This window comes from Macaca nemestrina, chromosome 9 (assembly GCF_043159975.1).
Source record: "Macaca nemestrina isolate mMacNem1 chromosome 9, mMacNem.hap1, whole genome shotgun sequence".
Lineage (NCBI taxonomy): Eukaryota > Metazoa > Chordata > Mammalia > Primates > Cercopithecidae > Macaca > Macaca nemestrina.
In genome coordinates, this window is record NC_092133.1 from 10,966,915 (window position 1) to 10,982,109 (window position 15,195).

General features: G+C 41.4%; 1 long non-coding RNA gene across 3 annotated transcripts; it reads left to right on the forward strand.

Annotated features, from left to right (window-relative positions):
* The first annotated feature begins 279 nt into the window (after positions 1-279).
* On the forward strand, positions 280-13,335 carry LOC105469902 (uncharacterized). Of its 3 annotated transcripts, none has more exons than XR_011607416.1 (5): positions 280-437; positions 2,970-3,069; positions 5,225-5,409; positions 9,239-9,292; positions 12,387-13,335. It is a non-coding gene; the product is annotated as an uncharacterized lncRNA (long non-coding RNA). The 3 variants fall into 3 exon arrangements; XR_011607415.1 differs by lacking the exon at positions 5,225-5,409 and adding an exon at positions 9,090-9,137; XR_980125.3 differs by lacking the exon at positions 5,225-5,409.
* The last annotated feature ends 1,860 nt before the right edge of the window (positions 13,336-15,195 follow it).

Below are 15,195 nucleotides of genomic sequence, written 5' to 3' on the forward strand. Positions count from 1 at the left end.
GGTATTTGGCTAGTGCACACAAGCACAGCAGTTCTTTTAAAAACTGGTTTCCAACTCTTTCTGGTTAGATACAAGAGCTTTCATCTGACCACTGTCACTGCCACAGGGCCAAGGGAGAGGGAGGGTCTGGGTACAGGGACAGCTGTCAGTGTGGCCCGCTGTGGGGGAGCTGACCAGACAGAGGCCACTGATGCCACTGGATTGGCAATTAAAGGCCAGTACCTTTGTGACTTAAAAAGAGCAGCTTCAGAAAGGAGTTGAGGTGAAGCCAGGGTGACTGGGTTAGGAAGCAAGGGGTGAGAATAAGAAGTCAGGATCAACTCAGCGAGAGTTGATGTGAAACAAGAGGAATTCCCATGAGGGGCTTGGCAGGGTGACTGAAACCCAACTCCTGGTCTTTGATGTAGACGATCAACCTCTTCTCAATCTGGAGTGAGGTGAGATGCAGACACACTGCCCATGTATCCCCCAGGGCTGAAGTCACTGTCCCTCCCAGGCTGCACAGTGCACCCTGCAGAACGTCCGGGGTGGCCTCAGGTAGGCAAGTGGTGCCAGCTGCTGGGCAGGCGGTCTGAGGAAGTGTTTGGTCTGTTTTATAGTGTTCAGGGGAGTATTTACAATAAGAGATAAGGAGCCAGGAATGAGGGAAGATTTAAGACTAGGCAAGGAGATAACTAGTAGCTCAGTCAGGAGAGGGCAGCACTGTGGGCAGGGGCTGAGGTGGGCAGGGCTTTGGGATGGGATCAAGGAGGCAGAGTGAATGAAACAGGATGGTCGTATGTGGTGAGTGTGTGTGTGAGAGACATTGGGAATAAACATGTGAGAGTGTGTGAATGAACGTGAGTGGTGAGTGTGAGTGTGTGTGTGAGAGAATTTGGGTGGTGTGAGAGTGTGTGAGTGGTGAGTGTAAGTGTGTGTATGTGAATGAATGTGAGTGGGGAGTAAGAGAGACAGTGTATGTGTGCAAATAAATGTGAGTGGTGTGTATGATTGGTGTGTGGTGTGTGTGTGAGTGAATGTGAGTGGTGAGTGTGAGTGTGTGTCAGTGGTGTGTGTGTATGTGAATGAATGTGAGTGGTGGGTGTGAGTGTCAGTGAGTGGTGTGTGTGTATGTGAGTGTAAGTGATGGGTGTGTGAGTGGTGTGTGTATGTGAGTAAATGTGAGTGGTGAGTGTGGGTGTGAGTGTGAGTGGTGTGTGTGTATGTGAATGAATGTGAGTGGTGTGTATGTATGTGAGTGAATGTGAGTGGTGTGTGTGTATGTGAATGAATGTGAGTGGTGAGTGTGTCAGTGGTGTGTGTATGTGAGTGAATGTGAGTGGTGAGTGTGGGTGTGTGAGTGAGTGGTATGTATGTATGTGAGTGAATGTGAGTGGGGGTGTGAGTGCATGTGTGTGTGAATGGTGTGTATGTATGTGAGTGAATGTGAGTGATGGGTGTGTGTGTGAGTGGTGTGTGTGTATGTGAGTGAATGTGAGTGGTGAGTGATGGGCGTGTGAGTGGTGTGTGTGTATGTGAGTGAATATGAGTGGTGAGTGTGAGTGGTGTATGTGTATGTGAGTGAATGTGAGTGGTGGGTGTGTGTGTGAGTGGTGTGTGTGTATGTGAATGAATGTGAGTGGTGAGTGTGGGTGTGAGTGTGATTGAGTGGTGTGTATGTATGTGAGTGAATGTGAGTGGGGGGTGTGAGTGAATGTAAGTAGTGTGTGTATGTGAATGAATGTGAGTGGTGGGCATGAGTGTGAGTGAGTGGTGTGTGTGTATGTAAGTGAATGTGAGTGGTGGGTGTGAGTGTGTGTGAGTGAGTGTGAGTGGTGTGTGTGTGAGTGAATGTGAGTGGTGGGTGTGAGTGTGAGCGAGTGGTCTGTGTGTATGTGAATGAATGTGAGTGGTGGGTGTGAGTGAGTGGTGTGTTTGTGTGAGTGTGTGTATGTGAACGAATATGAGTGGTGGGTGTGAGTGTGTGTGTGTACAGAGTGGCTCTCAAGGCTGCAGCCTTGCAGCAGGGCTAGGCGGTGTGCTTTCTACCAAGCGTTTGGCCAGAGGTACTTGGGACCACAGGGCAGCTGTGCAGATCCAGCTGTGATCTGACACCTGGAATCTCCAGCTGACCATGGTGCCAGGGCTGGGAGTCCCTGTCTGAGGAGGCAGCGGCAGGGCTGAGAGCATGGGTGAGGTCTGTGGGGGTGACAGAAGGAGGCATTGTGGTCAGTGTGGGGCCCAGGCAGAGCAGTGCACACAGCTGAATGGATTGTAAATTGACCATAATGGGGTTTATAGAGACTTTTTAATGATTTCACTTGGATTGTGTTGATTAGATAAATTCTGTGCCAGGGAACAATTGCATTATCAGAAATAACCTTTCACTCTCTGATGGTCAACAAGTTCCCCTTTGTCTTCACTTCTCATGTAAATCACCCTAATATCAACTGCGCTCCAATGGTCTGCCAGTTCCCCAAATCTCTTCTAGCATCAAAGTGACCTGCATGGAACTGCAGTGGTGTCCCTGGGTGGTTGTTTCCAGACGGTCTCACTGGCCCCATTGCCTGTAAGACTCTTGTGCAATCAGCACCAGGAGCCTAGAAAAGCCTATTGGGCCATATCGTATCACTAATGCATGAGTTCCTGGAAGCTCAAGAGCACCCGCTCCATAAACTCTGGGGCGATGTCCACATCTTGGGGGAGAGGTGCAGTGACAGTACAGGTGGGCACGAAAGGGTTGGAAAAGGGGCAAAGATGAAGGAGGCACCAGGAAGCTGGCAAGAAAATGGCCCCATTGATAACTGAGACTTGCCAATGGTGTCTGTAAGATTAGCTGAGCCTCTCAAATATCCCTAGATTTTCAGCCACTCAGGGGAAGAAGCCTCATAATCCTGTTGTTTTTATTCTGAGAAAGATCTCATAAGTGGAGATCAGCCAAGGGTGTGATGTTCTTGTTCATTGTGTTTTGTTCATTTTTTTCAATCTAGTGATGGAGCGTTCTCTACTGTGCCAGCCACTGTGCTACGAAATGGGCCCAGAGTAGAGCAGCGTGTGCCCTCAGCCTGGGAAATGCTCTGGTGTTTGGTGGTAAGCTTGCAAATTTCAAAGAAAGCAGAATAAGGCAGGGAAGAGGAAAGCTGAATATTGTTGTAGCTGGATTATCGAAGTGCCCAGTGTAATAGTAGTCCTCATTTGGGGGCTTTTTCCATTGGGAATTGGTTTTTCACTGTGATGTGAGAGAGGAGAAGGGATTTGGGACAGTTGGGACCAGAATGAGGCTGATTTTTGCTTTAAGGGACCCTTTCTCTGCTGTTCCCAATAGATTAGTAGTTATCAGGGTGTAGTCTTTAGAGAAACACTGGATTTTGGGGTGGTTTTCTTTCTGGATCCCAGAAATCATTAAACTCCTTGCAGATTGATAATTGTCTATTTTGGGTGTTCCATCTGTCTAAGATCCTTTGTATACTTGATTCCAAAGAGATTAAATCATAGACTGATTCCACTTCCCAAGAGTAGCAGTACATTTCAAGTAAGGGAAGGAGCCTGGGAAAGCGGGGCAGAGATGACTGAGATTCATTCTGAATTGGTCCAGGGTCACTTTCTCCCATGACCTACAATTACGTCCCCAAAGCTGACACTTCGTCACTTTGAGCGCCATCAAACTAGAATCATCTTTGCCATGAGTGGCACAAATGTGATTAATGTGAATTTTGAATTCTCTCAGAAATTTCCAAATTTTTGCTATGCTTCAGAAAACTCGATCAATTTCCATACACATTTGGCATAGCTTATAAATCCCCAAGTACTAAACTGCATAGTGTTGATCTACTAGAAGACAAGAACTCCTTTCCTGCCATATGTTTTTAAAATATTGAATCCATTACTCAAAACTTGTTACTAAAATGTCAAAAGGGGAAAATATCTTGGTTTCCCAGGGAATGGATGTATCATGGTAAAACGTCGTATTCTGAATCTGATAATCTGTATTTTCATCTCTTCTAGGTTTAAAATATCTATAGTTTATAATTTACAGTGTCTATAATAACAGTTAACATTGAACATTTTCTATGCCTAAAGCACTCTTCCAAGGATTTTACAAACATTTCATTAAATCCCCCAAACAATCCTGTGAAATATATTCTTTTTACACGAGAGAAATAGCAGCACAGAGAGATTTAAAAACTTGTCCAAGTTCACTGGGCCAAAAAGTGCCCAGTTAGCACTTGAATGATCCAGATCTTTCTGCCCTAAACCCCATATTCCCAAGCTGAAACCTCATTGGACAAATGGATAAGAAACGAGGCTTAGAAACTCAAAGGATTAAAAAAATTATTGAAATCCTTCCTAATAACCTAGTATGTTTTAATAAGTGTTTGAATATTGGATATAAACATACTCATACAATTATGTGCAGAACAAAAAAAGAGTTTGAACATATTACAAACTGTAAAGTCAATTGCTATTGTGTGTTGGGTGAGTTATGTTTTTCCTTTATAGTTAATAAGAATTATATTCAAACTACTTGTTGGTCAAGAGTAGTTCCAAATTTTCATTTGTTAGTACAAGTGGGACATTAATGTTTTCTCCCAAAGCCACAAAATAATGATAAAAATAATTGAAGTTATGTAGATATTTTAAATTAGTTTAGTTCCAAGTTAAATTTAAAATTTCCTTAAGAGGACTAGATATGGAATATGCATTAAAACCAAGAATATCAAATTGATCAATCTATTTTTATGGAAAGGTACAGGTTTTCAGATTAGAAGGTGTCATGACTCAAGTTCAGATAATTTTATGTCATGTCAAGTATTTCAAGCTAAGATTTTTTTAGTGGTATATTTTATACCTCCATTCGGCAACAATAAAAAAATCGTGACTGTAATTCAATACTCCTAGTGCTAAATATCAATTCATAAGCCAAAGAACATTTTAAGAACCTTATTGGATTATACCATAGTCAAGTATTCTTTCTTTGTCTATTTCTATCCAGAATCTCACCATAGAGCTATGATTTTAAAAAGCAATAAATTGGCTAATGCTTTCCTCACAAACAACAAATCTTACAGAAAATATTCAATCAAACTTCCCTAAAATCAGTTATGATTATGCATTCAGCGATCATCACAGCAATATCTCATCAGTGGTTGAATTACATTAAGCAGAGTAAAAGCTCTATCTACATTTAATTTTAAGCTGTTGTGCTAGTGGCCTACATGCAAATAACCATACTTTCCCTTTCAAGCTTGTAACAAGGCATGAGTAAAATGAACCTGTGCATCAGCTGTAGTACCTGCTTCAGGTAGAATAATGGCATGGAAGAACAGCAGCCAAAGGAGGAGGGCTTGGCAGCCCATGTTGGGGGGACTTCCAGTTACAGCAAAACCTGGAGTTTCAGCTTTATATACTCTCCAAGTTCACCTGTTGGAGGTGGGTCAGTGCAACCTGATGCTCTTCTCAGGCTTGGATTGGCAGGCACTCAGACCAGCACACTCATTTGTTTTGGCATATTGTGTGTATTTGCTATGGGAGAAAGGGTGATTCTACTTGTGAGAGGCATTCCACAGAACAGTTGGAAGTTAAAATCATAGAGAAGAAGAGTCAAACCATGTGCTGGTACCTGGCTAAGCAGATGGGCCCTCCTGACCCTTCTCTCCTGGGGAAAGAGGTCACCAGGAACCCTGGATCTCATGGAGGGCATCACTTCTTTTGGCATGTGGCTGTTCCCAGTAGACCGCTGCTGAAATTCTACTTGTCTTTAAATGCCCACACACTGCCTCTCCTCCTCTCTTGAAGTTTTCCTCTTATTTCCCAACTACATGTGTTTGCACCCTTCTCTAATTCTATGACGTCCACTTGGCACAGCTTTTATATTCTGCCTTGATTGTAATTAATACCTTAATACATTCTTAATCACTCTTAATAAATCCTGCCTTGACTGTCATTACTAGTGTTTTAGTCTGATTCCCTCCATTATCTTGTAAATTTCGAGAGCAGAACTTCTCTTTATATTGTTTATATCCTTACTTATAATATTGCTTACTTATGGCAGGCTTAGCGTGATGCCTTCTACTTAAATCTTTGCTGAACTGAACTTTGCACTACACAGGGATATCTGATGTTCTACAAATTATTACTTCCCTAACACATATTTTTCTCTTGACTTAGATTATTGCTTTATATAATAAACTATCCCATAATCTCAAATAATTCTTAGTCATCTAATAGAGGAACCCACCTTCTCTAGCATATGTCTAACTGCATATCCCTGTGAATGAAACAAAAAGACAAGGTTTTTTAGACCCAGTGGGTTCTGGGTTGTGAGACAGAGTTGCAAAAAAATATTTTTCCAATCTGAATATTCTAATCTTATTTATCAGGACCACTTGGCAATTTGGGTACATCCAATGTGTTGGTCACTACATCCAGCAGGAATGGTTTCCGGGCTTCTCTTGTGTGTGGAATATCAAAGATTAGATAGGTCCACACTTGGTCATGATGGCAAAAATAGGGTCATGGGTGAAGTAGAAGAGGGGTGAGAGTTGGGGCTTAGGTTTGAAGGGCCTGCATCTTGTTTCCTCCCTTGTGATTTGGGGCAATCCACTTAGCTTCACTGAGCCTTAGTTTCCTCATCTAAAAAGTGAGATAATACTATCTGCTCTGCTCTGCTTAGTGGGTTGCTGGGAAGACAAAATTAGGCGTATATAAGAGATTTATACATTATACAACCAAGAGGATTTCTCAATAGGTATCTTTACAACAGAGATTTTGAGCTTTTCTGACAGTACCAATATTAAGTTGTAAAATAAATTCAGCCAAATTTAGTGAAGGTAGGGAAAAAAAAGGCATAGAAGGAGAGAGGGTATTACACAGGCAAAAATAATTGTAGCTGATACATCTCACAGACCAAAAGTGAATATTTATTCTCCCATAACTTTTCCTTGGAAGACTATAGAATGATAAGTCAAAATGAGTCCCAACCATTTCAGGCTTATTCTTGGTAAATCCACATGTTCCCTTTCCTCCTCATGCCTAAAAGCATAAAACACATTGTAGCCCTTGGCAGAGAATCCTGGTTCCTGGGTGTTGACTTCCATTCACGCTGCCATCATCTGAGATAGATGTGAGTTATGTTGCATCCTCAGACACGGTCATCCCCCCACCCTGGTACTTGCTGAGGTGTCAGTGGCTCTGTCTGGTCTCAGGTTGCAGGGTCCTCGCTGCTTTGTTCAGCAGCTGATCATACATTTTGTAACTTTTATTCGTTAACATGATGAAAATAATATTCACTAAAGAAAATTATAAAGTACATGAAAAACTGCAGAAGGAAATAAAACCAATACCTCTATGTTACACACTGTTAGTATATTTCCTTTAAAGCTCTCAAACAAAATGTGTATATCCCTTTTGTTGTTGCTGTTGTTAGTTCATCACTAATTTTGGACTTGCGCCTTATGGTGGTATGGTTCTGTGCACCGTGTTTTTCAAACATTTCATTATGCAATGAGACATTTCCAGTTTAAATGTTTTTTAAAACATAACTATGATTCTGAACAGCTACATAATATTTCATTGATAGAATGCTGCATAATTCATTCCACTCTTCTTCTATTGTTGGCTACTGGCATTATTTCCAGCATTTGAATGAATTAGATGCATTTTAAAGCAACAGATTGTTGAAGATCAGCAAATTGTTTCCAAGTAGCCTCTGCTGCATTCCTAGGCTTGCGGTGGTCCCTGCACAGCTGACTCCACATCCATTTCGCTTTGGTTTCTCCCTGGAGCCTCTCGATGCTTCTCCTGTCTTTGCTGGAGCCTGTGTCTCTAAGGAGCAGGTTGCTTTTAGTACTGATGGGGTGCAGGGGACGCGTCAGTGGAGGAGAAGCTGCTTCTGAAAAGTGATAAGAATTAACAGGAAACTCCTACTTTCCATCATTTACTGTCCATAGAAGCAATAGATTCCTTCACTGGAATAAAATGCAGACAGGTTGCATTATGTTGGCATTTAAAGAAATTGAGACTCCTTGTTCTTTATGAGTGTTCAAAAGAAAACATTCCTTTCATCTGTTCTCATTTCAGCCCAAAGCCCCATTTATTCTACTAGGTTTGTGCCCAACTTGCAGAACTTCACTGGTCATTCAGGAAGTTAGATCCAGGTAGAAGGCAGAGGTCATGGATGCAATCCTGCAGGGATTGGTTGGCCTCTTGGTTGCTTGGTCTCAGGCTGTCTGATGACTGTCTGCTGAGGGGCTGACCCGGAACTGCTGACAGTTACTGAGTGCTCCCTGCGGCTCCTGATTGTGCTTGGTGTTTTACACACGCGTCACTCAGCCCTCCCTAACCTATAGGAGGAGGATGTGGTGTGTTGCCCATGTGTTGCAGATGTGGGGATTGTAAAGCTGACTTGGTAGGGTGCTAGTTTGTCATTGCCTCCTTGATGTCTAGATCAGTGAGACTCAATTGAGTTTTATTTTTAAAAATGAATTTGTAGAAGTTCACACAGCTTGCTAGAGGTGCAGGCCAGATTTTAATTCAGGGATCCTGACTCCTGCTGGTAGAAGGCAAACAAATCGTTTGGCTGCATCAGCACTAGCTGCAGCCTACGGTTGGAAAAAATACCCACCCTGCAAGATAGTGGTCAGGGGTAAGATGTTTGTGCATGGAGAATACATATTTTACCTGAGATAACTGGGACTGAGTTTATTATACCATTATTTATATTTATGTCACCTTCCAGAAAAAGAATCAAGAGCTATGATAAAAGTGCAAACAATCTAAAAAGATATATAGTTTTAAAGCCACTAAGTGAGGAAACGGGAGAAACAAAAATAAAAGCAGGAGAAATAAATGGAAGCCAAGTAAATAAAAGCAGGAGAAATAAATGGAAGCCAAGTATAGAAGTGAGAAACAGGAAAATTGATTAAAAGAATAAACTATACTTGAAAGGGGGCATTTGCTACAGGAATAAAGTAAAATAAGCATTCTATGACTCCTTACATTTGCCTAGTATTTATTTACTGCTCTGAGTGTTTCACATTCATTATTTCATTTTAATTTTCTAAATAGTTCTGTAGGTAAGCAGAACATATAGTCTTACCTTCATTTTATAGATGTGAAAACTGAGACAGGGGGAAGCTGACTAAGCCCAAGGACAGCTGGTGAGAGAGTGAAGCTGTGGAATAAGAACTCAGGTTGCCTGGTTCTCATGTTCTCCATCTCTATATCTTTTTTTTTTCTTCTTCTTTTTTTTTTTTTTTAGTTTGTGTTTTTTCAGAAAGCCACAGGAGACACAGAACCTCTTGATAAAAAGCAGGTGAGTACTCTTTCTCTCTAAGGTGGATTGTAACTTTTATAATTTCTGGTGTTAGTTTTAACCAGGTGTGTAACACTAGGTAAGAGATTATGGTTGTATCTATGATGGTCATTGTTAAACAGCTCCACCAACCCAGCTACCTACCTTTTCCCCTTGTACAGAATGTGGCCCACCTGGGCCTGTGAAGCAGATGCCAGCTGTCTTTCCTATGCCAACTGTATAAAGGGGTGGCACTCTATAAAAGGTTATCTTTTTTTTTCAAATAGCATGATAAACATTTTAATCCTCAAGTGATAAAAAGATAATCTTGATATAAGTATACTTCTGTCACAGAAACCAGCCAGCAGCTAATATTATAAAATGTGGTCCTGCTAGAAATTTTAAACTTTTATTACTTGATAAGCCATCAAAATCAAATAGATTTATCTCCTTGCTAGAATAGAGGTTGTATTTCTATGACAAAGCCACAGTAAAGGCAAGCTAGCCTAGAAACTACTTTGACTGGTTCTTCTGAACAACTTTTTCTGAGTAAATAGTGATCTCAGATGACAATTCTGATAAAACTCACAACTCTACTGCTATTCCTACATGACAAAACCATTCACAAGATGCAAATTATAGTGCCAATAAATACACAGAATTGGCAGCATCCTATAGACTGAATTCAAAGTACCTAAGTAGAATAAATTGGTTTGCTTTTTTAAAACTTATTTTTTGAAGAAAATATTTTTTAAACAAGAGAAATTGAATGTACAAGATTTTAAGCCATGGAAAGTTATATTTTAGTCTCTAATATTCAAGATTTTCCCCAAAGAGTCACACAAACTGATTCATTGTGACTTGCTGTCTGCTGGATATGAATAGATGTTCGTGGTTCTTTTTCTTAATCCTCCTGTTTTTCTGAGCTGCACTTTCTGCTTTGCCATCATCAGCATCTTGAGCTTCTATATCACAGTTATCTTTGTAATCTTCTCCTATGAAGTAGCTATTGATTATGGCACTACATAGTCATCGAGAAAGTGCCCCATGTATAATCTGTAGCAAAGACAGCTTTGACAGCATTCAAGTCTCCACTCGCAAGAATAACTTAAGAAAGAATCAACAGAAGCTGGTTTGTTCGCTCTTCAAATATTTCCCTGCCTCATGCATTTTTACAGCTTCCTTTCATAGTGGCATTCTTTTTTTTTCTCCTAGGTAGGCTCACGTACCACTCAGTCTAACACGTCTGCTCTACCCAATAAGAGGAGATCAGAATTGTCTGACGATGATCTTATTGAGTATATCAACATCTCATTTGTGAAATATCATTCAGTTCAAAAAGAAAGTCCATTGTAAAACTCGTAGACTCACCAAATTCTGAAACTTCACTCTGGAATATTTCAGGAGCTCCAGAACATGCTTGAGAACTGTATTTAGGAGCCAGTTAACATTTTTCAACACAGTTCACCAAAAATGAGGAACTCACTAGGCAGTGGTTCTCAACCTTGACTGCATAATAGAATCCCCTGGGGACTGTTGCAAAATACTGATATCTGGGTCCTACACCCAGGGCTTCTGATGTAATTAGTGTAGGATATTGCATGAGTATCAGGAGTTATAAAAAGCCTTCCCCATAACCACCTCCCCAGGTGAATCCAACGTCAACCAAGGTTGAATCTCAGTCAAGGTTGACAGCCATTGCTTCTGGATCATCTTTTCCTCCACACTTTTCCCCTCTCCAAGTTTTGCCTTCTTTTCATTCCTTCAGGCAGGTCCCTCTGCAATACCTGGTTTCTTTTCACTTCATCTTCTTTGGGGTCTTCTGCTACAATGAAGACTTTCTATCTCTTATCAAACAGAGGTTGATAGAAACCAGCATACGTTTTTTTCAAGATTAATAATTTCCTTATAGAATGTAAATTTTCTTCGGGCAGATTCTGCTGGAAAGATTGTGATGATGTGTTAGTTTGCTAGGGCTGCTGTAACAAAGTACTATAAAGTGTGAGGCTTAAACAACAGAAATTTATTGTTTCACAGTTCTGCAGGCTAGAAGTCTGAAAAATTGTTGGCGAGGTTGATTTCTTCTGAGGACAGTGAGAAAGAATCCATTCTGTGCCTGTCCCCTAGATTCTGGTGGTTTTCTGGTGTTCCTTGACATGTAGAAGCATCACCCCAACCTCTGCCTTCATCCTTACTTGGCACTCTCCCTCTGTGCATGCCTGCCTCCAAATCTCTCCATTTTTATGAGCACATTAGTCATATTGAACTAAGACCCACCCCAAAGACCTTTTAACTTGATTACCTCTATAAACATACTGTTTCTAAATAAGGTCACATCCTGAGGGTTATGACTTCAACATATGAATTTTGGGGGAGACAATTCAATTCATAACATATAGCATTAACTGAATGCTCAGTCACCACAGGCAGGATGAAATCTTTATCTTTATTGACAAAGTCAGCATGTGTAACTTCAAAAGTCCTCCGTTACAATGTGAAAGCCATCAAAATGGAGAGCTCCAAGTCACACTCTGCTCCTTCATTGCCATGTCCTGTTTCTTCATCCCTAATCCCACCATAGTCTCCCCATGTCCCTCTCCTGAGGTGTGTTTGGCCTCTGCATGATCATCAGAGCACTAAGCTACTTCAATATCGACACACAGTCCTTTGATGTCTCCATTTTCAACACTTTCCCCTCCATTCTCCTTATCCTTTGTGCCACAGCTAGTTGGATTCCTTGGTCAAATGTTTCCCCTTCCTTGTTGCAAGGACGCCTAACTCCTCAATTGCCCAAACACAGTGACTGCAGTTGGGATGTAGTGACAGCAAGGACAGCAAAGATGAGAGTGTTTGCTGCTGAGGTGACACAACTGACAGAGGTGGCAGGGCTAAGGTGAGAGTGCTGGTGGAGGCTGCCTCAGGGGGACCACGGTGGGTTATAGTGGCTAAGGTGGCTGCAGCTACAAGAACCACCAGCCTTGCCTGCGACTGAAAGGGTGAGAAGCGCAAGCGCAGGGCAGATGGTCAATTCAGTAGCTGCTGTCAGGGTCCAGAGATCATTTTTTGTTTTGAACACTACTATTAAAAATGTTAACAGTAGATTGCCCATTTAAAGAATCGATGGACTTCTAAACAACAGAGAAGAAAAGCACTACCTGAAGTAAGCAAGAGCCCAGCCAGCCATTTGGAGATTCTCAGCACTGAACATTAGGGCTCTTCCTGGGACTCTGTTTCGAGGCACACAGTTGGAAGATCATGACAACGTACTCTTCTTGATGTTAGATCACAAAGAAGATATATGGTAACTCCCTCCTCTTACCCACCAAGGTTCCAGTACCTGTAGGAGATGCTTTGCCAACAAGGTGTTAAGATGGTTTCATGTTTGCACATGGTAATTCATACGATCTTTTTATGCATGCTCAGTTAGGTTCAGCTTTCTTGAAAAAACACAAATCCTCCCCAGGGTGAGCCCAAAGAGGAGTGAGGAGTGTACAGGGAAAGTTCAAACTGGTTATTTGCATCATCCTCTCATGATACAGAGAAAACTTCATGTCCTTAATAACAACTCTTAAGCTCCACCTCAATTGGCAGAAAAGGCCAGGGTCTTACACAGGAATTTGCAAATTCTGGGAGAGCAAGCAGGGTTGCCTCCAGACAGAGGACACATCACACATTTCCAGGCAGGGAGAGATAATCAGGGGGGAACACCTTGCATTTTGTGAAACATATGGGAGGCTTTGCCCCAAGATTATGGTGATACTTGGCAAAGTTTCCTGAAAAAGGAAGGGTAAGTCAGGATTGACACCTGCCAGTAGGGTTGCTATTTGACCAGCACAGATTGCTATGGTTGTACCACTATAAAAAGATTGTAAATCTTTCTAACTGTTGGGTAATGAGTCCCTGAGCATCCCCTATAACCACTTGGAGCCCCAGCTCCTTCCCTGATCCAGAACCTAACATCAAACGTGAACACAGCATTAAATCCAGTCAGTGGCCCACGCTGTGCCCTGTGCCAGGCTCCAGTATTTCTAATCTCACCCTGCCTATCAAAGAAGATTACTGAAGCTGTTAATCAGGTTTGTTTTGGAAGCAGTTGCCTTCCAAGAACCTTTATTACTATTGTTTTAAATATGTGTATATTTAAGTGGGTTATGGCAGGTACAGCTGATAGACTGGTGCCTGCTTACGGTAAATGTTCAATGAATATTAGTTGGTGTTATTATTAATTTTGATGGCATTCCTTGTTTTAGACGAAACGTATCATTTAAAGGTGGTGACAATGGGAACTGCTACACCCTTGATGCTCAGTGTTTTTCTCTGTGAATTTCACCAGCCTCACATTCCACTTCAATCTTCTTATCAGACTGATTGGTACCATTCAGTCACCACATCATTTCCTGGGGAATCTGACCTCAGATTATATTGGGATTGGTGTTTTTTTGTTTTGTTTTGCTTTTTCTAATTTTAAGTAGTATGACCTTGGGAAAATCACTGAAACTTTCCTTCAGTACATTGGCTTCTTTGTCTGCAAAACTCTGCAAACCAGACCTCCCCAGAGAGAATGAGTAGGAGGGGTGCGTAGGAACCACTGCCTTGGCAGGGCTATTCTATGGGGAGGGACAGCCCTGGCTCCAACGCAGGCTCAGCTGTGATCAGGAAGTGACCTGTCCTTCACACAGGTTACCCAGGTAGTGGAAACTTCTATGGATTCTCCTCTCCAATTTTCTCCAACATCTGACATCTTCTTTTACAGATTCACAAATAGGACCTCCTGGAGGCACAAACGCTATAAATGCAAAATCACCCTTTTTATTCATAATCCTTCCTTGCAGGATGGGGAGAGAAGGGACTTTTTTTTCTCTTGAGCAGTCTCTGTCCTTGTACTTTGATTCTAATACAGTTTCCCCAGTCAGATCTTCCCTGCTGTGTCTTAGCCACCTCTCTCTTTGTCTTGTATAAATTCCCATAGACGGGGAACAACAGAGCTGGAACTTGAACCCATGCAACTCCCTTTACTGGGAGGCTATCATTTTCTTCTCAAAAGGAAAAAGCCTAGGCTCATTCTCTTCCTTCTTCCACCACCGTGTCTCATTTGTGGGAATTGCTCTCAGTACAACCCAGGCCTCTGAGCTGACTTGTTGAGGGTCTAGGTCACATGATCATATTAGTAACATGGGGTTACTACTGCTGGAGTGCACATCACCTAGTTAGAGAACGAAAATGATTTGTTTTTCTTATTTGTGCTTAAAGTTAATCACCACCCCTTCTCCTCACTTTTCTTAAAGCTAGCTTGTGCCTGTGGGTTTGGTCTGCAAAACACATCATCTTTCATTTTCACTTTCTGGAATACTATATCTAAATTAAACATTAGACAGAAATAGGTACAGTTCTTAAGAATTAGAAGAAAGCTTTATTCTGAAGTACAGTGTATCAACTCTCGGCAGAATAGGGAGCAAGATCTCTATCCCAAGTGCTTCTGTGGGCTCACAACTTATCTGGGCTCACCTTCTCACTGGCTTCTAGCTTCCCTTGCTCCATTTGGATTTGGCAAACAAGTTCCATATCACTTTCCAATATTATGTTTTAAGTTTTATTCAAAAATCAAGCATTTAAAAGTCTACTTGGAGTTGTAGAAACTTCTTCTAAAGTATTGTAGAATCAGAGCAACTGAAATTGTAGAATGAACAGCCTTCTCAATCTTTGTCAATGGCAAAATGTCTGTAATTTCAGGTGCAGTAACTGCACATGAGAACCTAAACAAAAACTTGTACCATAAATACTTTAAGTCTAGCTAAAATCTGACAGAATCAGGTAAAGTCACTGTTTATTTTTCCCATGCACTTAAAAGAAAAAAAAAACAAACATGTATTTCTTTAACTGGCCTAAAACTAGGATTCTTAAAACTGTAAGTGACCTTTTCAATA